The sequence below is a fragment of the Dunckerocampus dactyliophorus genome, chromosome 7 (assembly GCF_027744805.1).
Source record: "Dunckerocampus dactyliophorus isolate RoL2022-P2 chromosome 7, RoL_Ddac_1.1, whole genome shotgun sequence".
Classification (NCBI taxonomy): domain Eukaryota; kingdom Metazoa; phylum Chordata; class Actinopteri; order Syngnathiformes; family Syngnathidae; genus Dunckerocampus; species Dunckerocampus dactyliophorus.
In genome coordinates this window covers 31836114-31847218 of record NC_072825.1, presented here as the reverse complement: position 1 = coordinate 31847218, position 11105 = coordinate 31836114, and positions in this window count along the sequence as shown.

Genomic DNA, 11105 nt, shown 5'->3' with positions numbered 1-11105 from the left:
ACAGTTGACAATACTGGTGGTTCTCCGTTTACAGCACACAGGGTTATTTTGTTCCTCACATAAATTCATGAAGAACTTCATTTTGGTCAGTAAAGATGAGACTCGCTGGAGACCTCGTTACGGCGCAACGCGCCACAGAAGATAGACGCGCTCGGCTCAATCGCTCGACGGTCTCGACTCGGCATGGGCCGGCATGAGACGGTGTGATAACCTTGGCAAAAAGATCAGGGTTTCACGGTAATATGATTACAGCTCTAAAATGTGTTATTTTGAAATATCTTTATTGAAAAGAGAAAAAAGTCAAGTCATTTTTAAAGCATATAATAGAACACGATGACAGTGGATCATACTGTATGTATTTAAAAGAAATAACACAAAAAGAACTGAATTTGTCTAAATAAAATGCAGTTCTCAATGCAGTCTACCCTCAACGTGAGTTTTACGTCGACCGACCACGGCGACAACAGTGCAGCCGTACCGGCGGCGCTCAGTGCTAATGAGGCAGCTAACGCCGGTGCTATTTATGCCTGACTTTTGGCAACACTGCACACAGCTGCGGTTTCAACACATCCAAGCTCGGTTCCGACCGCAAGGACTCACATAAGACGGTACAAAGTATTTCCATGCAGTGGCCGCGATGGACTACCACTTTCTCTCATACCGTAGGAACGGTATGACGAACAATGTTGGCGGTTTTGAAACTGTGACTTTTTCATACCGTGGTGTTGATCAACAATCTATTCCTTGCAAAACCAAAACAGGCTACAGTTAGCCGAACCACGCCAAAACAACATTAGCAAACTCAACTCTCAGGACACACGTCACGTTCACAGACACTCGGAAATAAAAAAAATAACATTACAGCATAGCTTCCATGTTGATGAGGGGTAGGATTAAATAAGCTTTGCTTCTTCCTACTCCTTTGTGGACATGCAAAATTGTGAATTGTACTATGTGATGTGCTACTGTTTGACTCATATGCATGTTCAGGATTAAAACCATGAACCATAAAACCACTATGAACCATGTTGCAGATATTGTTAGGAATGGAATATTTTCCACTCCGTTTTGGATAAGTATTGCAGCATATTTGTGCTTGTCCATAACAGCGAGATAAGAAGAACAAAAGACACCTTGTTCTTTTTAATTAAGCACCCGCCCACCCACACACCCACACACACACACACACACACACACACACACACACACACACATAGTTTCATGATGAGTGACCCTTTCTGTGTTCTGGCTGAGTTGCCCAGCCCCCCTAGCCAAGGATTAGATGAAACCAGATCAGACCAATACACCAACAAACAGTCAACGGGAAGTTTCCAGATCATCGGGACCACTTCCACAGCAGGCTTATGAGCAAGAGGAACTCAGTTTCACTTTAGAGATGGCTCGGACCTTGCTAGACCTTGGCTGATGGGGTGACCGGTCTCTCCAGAGCTGGCATTACAATTGCTTGCATCTGTTCCTTTTAATATTGAATTGTCAATCTCACTTGAGACTCACTTGAGCATTATTTCACAGCTGGTAGACTAAAAGAATGTGGGTGGACTTCGCCCTGCTAAACGGGCAAACAGTCTAGGAACAGAACTCGTACGTAGCCCGAGGGACACCTGTACTCTGTGGGTGGGTGGTACGTTCAGTGACCTAATGTTAGCATGTAGCCAAGCAGGTGGTTTGTGTTTATGACAAATGCTGCAAAGTTTCTCCCTGGAGGGAAGCTGCTGACTTAAGAAAGTTAATTAACTTTTCAATTAGGACTGCACTGACACTCCAGAGTTGTTCAAACAGAAAGTGACAGCCAAAGAGTGTTTTTCAGTATGCAGTCAAAACAAACCAAAACTTGGTTGAAAATCTGCTGACCGTTTTGTTACACGAGATCAAATCCCAAAACATCTTCCCCTTGAATGCGATCTCGTCAATTAAGCCCAGTTGCTGAATTTCAAAGCTAATATTAAGCGCTAATTGAATGGATGGAGGGTGTTTACTGATGTGGGAACGACACGCCGCTCATTAGCCTGATGGCGCCTTACACCTGGGGTTCATCGCCAGCACGGGTCAGAGGGCAGGAGAATCTGCGGGTGTAATTATTGACAAGCAGATGTTATGAAACCATTTATGCTAATGTAATCATAATAAATGTTTTGTTTGTGAGGACGGACGCACCGCAAAGTTGCTGCACTGATTGCATTGTATACTGTTTCTATTTGGACGCAAGACACAAGCAAGCGTTTGCATCTGGAACAGCTTCCATTCTTCTGAAAGGTTTTGTGAGGTCAGTGGTCACTGACTTTGGATGTGAAAGAGGACCTGCTGGCTCTGCTCCAGGCTCGGTTCCATCTATCACCATGCTGGAAGTATTGGGTCAAATTAGTGGCCGCATTTTGCCGAGAAATGTTAACCCCCTCATTGGGTAGGCAAAGCCTCTGTGTGTCAGGCGGAGATGCTGTCCACAATACGAACAAGGACCTTCAACATGCTCCAGGTCAGAGCTCTCAAGTTCTTCTACAAGCATGCTTTGATGGACCTTGCTTTGTGCACTAGGAACAGAAAAGGCTCTTCCCCAAAGTGTTCCCGCAAAGTTGGACGCGTACAAATTCGAAAGAAAAATGGAACAAAAAAGCCATTAAGTTTCGTGGACGACTAATGACGCTCATCCAACCTCTGGGTGTTGAGTTTGAAACCAAAGAGAGGACCTTATGGCAAATTTTGCAAAAATTCCATCCTACTAACTAGTATGCTGTTGCTCGAGTGCTGAATAGAGCTCATCCAAAATGTCTGGCTAAGATGAAGGCTGATGATTCATGGACAACTAAGGACTCTAGTCAAACCTCTGGGTGTTTGATTTTGAAACCAGAAAGAAGACTTTATGCCAGTTTTTGCAAAAAAAATCCATCCTCCGAACTGATGAGCAGCTGCTGCTCGAGTGCTGACTAGAACGTCTCCAAGAGACGGACTTTCTGCCATTCTTCTAACTGCTGAGCCAAAATGCAACTGCTTGAGTGTTGACTTGAACTCTGGCTAAGATAAAGATTGAAGATTCATGGACAACTCAGGACTCTAGTCCAAAGTCTGTGTTTGATTTTGAAACCAGGAGAGAACTTTTGTACCAATGTTTGCAGAAAATTCCATCCTCCTAACGGATGAGCCAAAATGCTGCTGCTCGAGTGCTGACTACAACTTTCCAAAACGTCTGGCTAAGATGAAGAGTGAAGATTGGCAACTAAGAATAGTAGTCCAACCTCTGGGTGTTTGATTTTGAAACCAGACAGAGGACTTTATGCCGATTTTTGCAAAAAATCCTGCTGCTCGAGTGCTGAAAAGAACCAAAATGTCTTGTGCAGATGCAGAATGAAGATTCAGGTCCAACTGCATGGATTCATTTGTAGGTAATGTGTCGCTACAAACATTTACAAGAATATCCTTCAGCACGATCAGCACCTGTGAAATTAGCGTTGATTTGGCGCCGTCGTGTTTTAATTGTCTGCAAGATACGGTGTAAGAATAGCTAGGCACGTGTGTGCGAGTGCGGGTATTTTTGCCGCCGTTTCAAAACCAAAATAGCGTCAATGCTCGGCGTGGAGAGGCTCCTCACCAATCAAATATTAGCAGCTAAGCTAAGGTGTCTTTACACATATTGTCATTCGCTGTAAGACACACTATCTGTCTCTCCAAATGTGTCAGGAATTACCGTCATCTCCAAAAACATGCATTAGCCCCCACCTTAGGTGCAATAGTTCTTTTTACAGCGGGCAAATATCGCACGGGAACACGGCTGTGCGAAGCAGCTAACCTGGCAGCTGGCGCCGAGCGACGGTGCGCGGGAAGAAAGCGAGCATGTTATCATGCACACACATGTGGCCCGGGTGAAGATTAAGCCGTATTCAATCCCCGGCTGCCGCGCTCTCTCCCGCCTCAGTCCATCACAAGATATGGCAGCCGTTCAGCCAGGAAGCCAGGAAAGGTGCCACGGATTTCACGGCGTTCCCAAATCGGGCCGTCTGGAGACACGGGCGAGATGCTCCGGCGCTCTTGCAGAAAAAAAAAAACAAACTCGCCACGGCTTTCCCACAGATCATAAGCTTGGTGCTGATGCTGGGGGTTTGGAATTTTGTTGGACCGGAAGAGCTGGTGCTGACAGTACCCCTCCCGCCCCAGCACACACACTGAGCACAATCCCCTGTTGTGTGCATGGAATTGGGAATCATCTGCTGAGTCATGCTTCGGCAGGAACTATTGTTCAGCGATGTGTTAATATTTTCTGGGACTTTTTTTCCGCGAGTGGATTTGCTCGGGTGCTAGAATGGGGCGCTGATTGCGTGCGGCGTAGCGAGGGATCATGGCGTGTCCCCGCTGACACGTACACGGCCTCTGTGAATGGGCCAGGGGCTCAGCGCCGTGTTGGCCACGACTCGGGAGAGGGTCTTACACCCCGAGAGCTTCTTAGGGGCCTCTTGGCGCTAAGCCGCTAATAATTCTTGCGCTGGCCTTAAAAAAAAAGGAAGAAGACAAAAGGCAAACAAAGTGATGAATGCGCGTGTATGCTAATGCGTCGGGCTGCCTTCACGCTGATCTGGAGTCTGTCAGGGAGCAGCAGCGGTCAACATGACAACCTGATTGATAGCTGATAGCGTACAAACACGTGTGCGTGCGACACATCATACCAACACGTTAATGGCACATGAAGTGCATATTTCATAGCGTGAAAGTACGTTGAATTGTATCCAGGATTTGTTTTTGAATATTATTTTGAAAATTCACCTTTATTACAAGAATAAGAGACACGCTTTACCCCAGAGGCCATTTTGGTCCCATAGACACTGTTGAAATTAAGGGAAATAAAGAAAAAGATTGGAAAAATCTAACACAAATGTAACAGTTTTATTTGTTTGTAAATGGTGGTGGAAAGTGGTTGGTGAGGGAAAATAACAGCAATACCGCAGAAAACAACACAACACACAGAAATGATCATGCCATGAAATAATGGCATGATAAAGATGTTTATTAATAATCAAATCATACCAAAGAAATCTAACAGGGGCATAATAAGGATGTTTAATCATCATTAAATCATAGAAAAGTCTAATTAAATACTAGCATAAAAAGGACATTTAATAATAATTCAATCATGCAAAAATGACAATGAAAAGTTGAGTATAACAAGGATGTTTAATAATTATATAACACCAAAACTCATTAAATAATGGCATCATAGGCATGTTCAATAATAATTCAATCATGCAAAAAAAAATCAACTAATGGCATGAGAAAGGTGTTTAAAAATAATTAAATCACACAAGAAGTCATATTAAATAATGGCATAAAAGGATGTTTAACAATAACTGGATCATACAAAACATCAAATTAAATAACAATAATAAGACTGCATTTGGTTTTGGTCAGTTGAATAAGTCATCACTAATCCTGTCATTTCATTGGTGGTTGACATAATGATTGTTCTTCTTCGCTATATAAAATCCTAACAAAAATATCCCATCAATCTTCTGTTTATTCGAGTTCAGTCAAGTCCTTGAATGGAATTGTATCTTTCCTCAGTCGATTCACAACCATGCTAAATGATACTAAACCAATCGTTAGTAAAAAAGGAATTGTCAACACTATTGACAAATAGACATGGGCAAATGCATACTTTTTAAAGTGCTGGAGACTCTTCAAGCCCATGTGTGTGTATGCGTGTGTGTGTGCGTGCACGTGTGTGTGTGTGTTGAAGGTGTCATATGAGACGTGTGCAAGGTGGCGTCCATACAGAAGGTGCAGAGGTGGGATAAATTTAATTACGGCTTCAAATATTCATTTGGCAAATATATCAAGGTTGCAGAGACAGGCCCAGAAAAGGCAAGCGGGCCTGGCAGCCTTCACAATGGTGACAGTAATCCATGAAAGGAGAGCAGACATTTATAGAATTTCCAGGGAGAGGGACTCCTTGCCGCTTGCATGCGTAATGTTTGTGCCGCGTTAGGAAATAAATCAAGGAATCAGCACCTTGTTGCAGACTGCTGGGGTTAATTACTGAGTTGCCGTCTTGCAAGAGTGTCTGAGGGACTTTAGTGTAACTTTGTGTGTTTGATGTCGAGTGAAGAATGAGAACGTCGTCTCAGGTGCTCGCCTTGACATTTCTCATCTCCCAGCGTACGCTCGCCGAGGCAGGAAGTGCCGCCGCTCTGTGATGTTGTGTGCAGATGTGTTTGAGACACAGGTGGAGGTGCGCCGGGGCACTTCCTCTTCCTGTGGCAGCGAGTGCAGGCGGCCTACTTTGGCGGTGTTATCACGTCTCGCCGCGCCTAGCCTTGATGTAATCAGCAAACAGGGGGAGGGGCTCGTCTCGGCACACTCCCTCGGTTCTGAACTTCATAAAGGCGAGGCGGGAAACTGGATGACTTAACCACAAACAACACTCGTCCATCGCATTTCCTCCTGCTGGGGGCGACCCTGAACACAACACACCACCACAGGTGTCGCTTTGAAATAACACACAACTGACAATGACTGACAATGACCTACATGGACTAACCTCAACACCATCTTGGCTTTTTGACTCTGTTTCTACATGTCCTAACCCAAACTGAAATATACAATTGAACTAAAACTGCCATTTCATTTCATTTGGTGCCGCAGCCCTCTAAAAGACTTGCCCCAATGTCTTCCTGTCCCATTTTGCCTTAGGAAAACGCTCAGCCTATGCCTCACATGACTCACTGGTACAACTCATAACTCTAGCTTTGTGTAGCTGCGTCTGCGGGACAGTATGAGCTTAAGCTTGTGTTTTTGCCCTGTGCAGTTGTAGCGAGTGTCATCCAAGACATTGCCTCTTTTGACACTGACTAACTCTAAGTCATATACTGTAAGGCAGTGACGAGCTCATACAACTCTAACTCATATCAGTCACGTGGCTGTACAAAGTCACTAACTCCTTCTACTGGATTTACTAGGGATGCTCCGATCAATCGGCCACCAATTAGTATCAGCCGATTTGCGTGAAAATATTGATGAATGTCTTTCAACATCACAAAAATCACAAAAGCTGATCACCTGTGGCTAATACTATTGCAGCCCAATTCTGGGTCACAAAATCACCCCCCCCCACCCATTAATTAATTACTGATATTATTAGTAATTGCCTATTTTTGTGCCCCCCGGGAATCAAGGGACCTTGGACTTTTCTCCTTTATACACCAATAGCACTCATCGTAATAAATTGAAAAATGTCAAATTAATCCATGAGATCAGTATCGGCTGTTTTCAGTCCTGGATGATCAGAATCGACAACATGAAACCTTGATCTGAGCATCTCTACAGTCACTGACTCAGCCAACTAACTCATACTGTAACTCACCCTCGTATATGAGGGTAACTCAGCTAACTTACTCATGTGACTCAACTCTCTCACTCATATAACACTCATAACTCAACTTCCTAGTTTCCTCCGTAGGGTGGCTGGGCTCTCCCTTGGAGATAAGGTGAGAAGCACTGTCGTCCAGGACAAACTCGGAAGTGGTTCGCGCATCTGGTCAGGATGCCTCCCGGACGCCTGCCTGGGGAGGTGTTCAGGGCACATCTGACCGGTAGGAGGCCTCGGGGAAGACCCTGGACACGTTGGAGAGACTGTGTCTCTCAGCTGGTCTGGGAACACCTCGGGATCCACCGGGAGGAGCTGGATGAAGTAGCCGGGGAGAGGGAAGTCTGGGCTTCCCTGCTTAGGCTGCTGCCCCCGCATCCCAACCTCGGGTAAGTGGTGGAAGATGGATGGATGGAACTCAACTCACTCACTCACTTATATAACGCAGCTCAGCCACTCACTCATATAATTCAACACACTCACTCACTCATATAGCTCCACTAACTCACTCACTTGCAACTCAACCCACTCACTCATATAACACACACCAATAACACACACTCATAACTCAAATCACTCAATACTCAACTAAATCACTCACATAACTTAACTCACTCACTCACACATAAAATCAACTCACTCACTCGTATAACTCAACACACTCACCCAATGGCAACTCACCTCCCTCACTCACTCATATAACTTACTCATAAGATGCACAGTCATAGCACAACTCACTTAGTACTCAACCAACTCACTTACTACTCATATAAAGCAACCCACCCACTCATATAACTCAACTAACTCACACACAACAAACTACCTCACTCACTCATAAACTCAACTCAGTCGCTCATATAGCTCACTCACTCATGACACACACACACTCATAACGCAGCCCGCTTAATGCTCAACTACCTCACTCACAAACTCAACTCACTCACTCATATAACTCAACTAACACACTATTATAAGTCAGTCGTAACACACACACTCATAAATCAACTCACTCAATACTCAACTTACTCACTCACTCACTCACTCACTCACTCACTTGTAACACACACACTCATAAATCAACTCACTCAATACTCAACTTACTCACTCACTCACTCACTCACTCACTCACTCACTCACTTGTAACACACACACTCATAATTCAACTCACTCAATACTCAACTTACTCACTCACTCACTCACTTGTAACACACACACTCATAATTCAACTCACTCAATACTCAACTAACTGACTCCTATAAAGTCAGACATTTACGTCACCAAGGCAGCAAAGCAAACAAACATAAAGGTCATCCAGGTGTGCTGCATCCATGTGGAGGTATGGGCTGGTTGATAGTGGTGGGAGGGCGGGGCTGAGGTGTGAGGAGCTAATCGTGAAGGAAAGGATGGATGGAGGTGTTGGATAAAGCCTGATCTGTGCCACGGGGCATTTTACGGCAGGCGAGTGGGGTGCCTGAGGCATCCCGGGGGACGAGGATATGGGGAAACGGGTGGGAGGACGCATTGTGTGGCGTGTCCGCGCCTTTATAGGATTGAGCTCAAGTTTCCTTTGTGCCTCCATTTTGTTGAGGGATTATGTTCTTTGAGAGAGCGCAGCCAGGAGAGTGGAGGCGGCAAGGACGGCCGAGGGAGGACGTCTTTGTTCGCTGCGGTGATGGCGAGCGAGGCAGATAGCGCTCTCTCTCTCTCTCTCTCCCTCTGTGTGTGTGTGTGTTTACATGTGTGCTTTGCATGTGTGTGTAAAGTCAGGACATGAGACAGTTTGGCCTACGTGAAGTTCCACTTGCCGTCTTGGGACGAGTTCAGCGATCAAACAGGACTGCGGAGGGGGCGTGGCACTGCCAAACACCTGAAACTCACCAACCACTCACAAGGAGTCTGGGCTTCCTCGGACAGGCTGAGTCGGGCCGAGGTCCGTTTCCGCGACGAGCGCGCCATCATTTGCATCCACTAAGTGTAATTACACGTGACACCAATTACTCTGTTACTTTGTATTAAATTATAATGGAAAATTCCACTGGAGAATTGGAGCCTAATTGCATCTTAATTTGCATAATTTTGCATATTAATCACATCTCAGATGAATAATAAATTTCGACAGATTTTTTTAATTTATGCGCAGATAAAAAAAAGTGGGAAAATAATTTGTGAGGAGAGGGCTGTGGGGGGAGGGGGGCATCAACTATTACTTGCTAATTTCTCTCATTAGCTCAAACTTAAGTCAAAGATGTCCGACATCACATCATAAAATAAAATATTTCCACCTCAAAGATGACAAATATATTTGAATATTAAATCAGTTCAATTGCACACGTGATTGTAGGTGCAGTGCACTCCAGACACTCATCATCTCAGGTGTCATATGGACTTCATGGTACAGTATATTATTATTATTGATAAGCGTGTGTGTGCACAAGTCATACAATGTTTGCACAGCTGATAAATAAGTTGAAACACCAACTACATCCACAATAATAAACATATCATTAGGTTCATAAAACCGAACATTATTATCCTTGTAAAAGCAGAATATTTGATCTCTTAGCATGTACAAATAAAAATGTTCTCAGTCGTTTTTTCATTGGGATACAACCTACGCATTTTTCTCCTGATGTGATTTGACATTAAGTGTGAAATTGTAACTTGACTTGTAAATATAGTCTGCATTCCAATGTCACACATTCGTTCCTCGCATATGCGACTACAATCACGCACACACGTCATCCTTATGCTTCCAAGGTCTTGGGTTACTATACATCATAAAATACTGTAATATTTTATTTTTCAGTTATTAATGAGTGCCATTAACGAGTGGCAGCACAAAGTGGCTAGTACACTATGTATAATATTATATTTGCTCCAATTTATATGCCAAAATGAGAGCACTACACTCTTTAAGAGTGTTTTTGTACTTATTTTATCATTATTGCGTGATTCATATTTGTACCAATGTTGGCATTAATGAGATTTATAAAATCTGCCACCAAGTACATTCATTGCATGATTTTGTTTTTCATTTTGTAACACAGCACAAATGTGGTGCTCAGATGAACAATATTAATAATAGCACACATCAATATTGTTTTAAAAATGTGCATTGTTTTCTGTCAATATCTTCCAGCACGTTTTGTATTTTAACTATTAAACAATATAATTGTGATCCACATTTTTCAATTAATATCCTGCACCGTTACTCCCATGTCACATAAAGGAGTAAATAATGCTAATTGTTGATACATTAGAACCTGGGATGGGGGCAGGGATTTTGTAATGACAGTTTTGTAATTATTTTTAAAAAAAATTTGTGCTGTTTTCACATTTTTATACAATTATTTGCGGCAGCTGTGCAGAAAAGTGAACCTGGTCGTGTGTGTGTATGTATTTAAAGTAAAAAAAAACACCCTGGTAAACTTCAGTGCATTTTTTTAACCATAAATGGTTAACGAAAATTAGCTAAATGGCTCTCTCTGCTGGACTGACTAAGTAAAGACACGCGGGAAAAATCGAGAAAAGTCCTATCAATTTGCAAATGTATGTGTTTATTGTTTTTAATAAACAACAGTATACTGTAAAATGAGAGCAGGAATAATACAAATGTACATATATAATATTTATGCTCATACACTAACTTTTGTGCGAATTTGTACATTTTACACGAGAAATGTTTCAAATGATTCTAAAAGTATCAGGACTTGGTTCTCCAATACCCAACAGTACATGA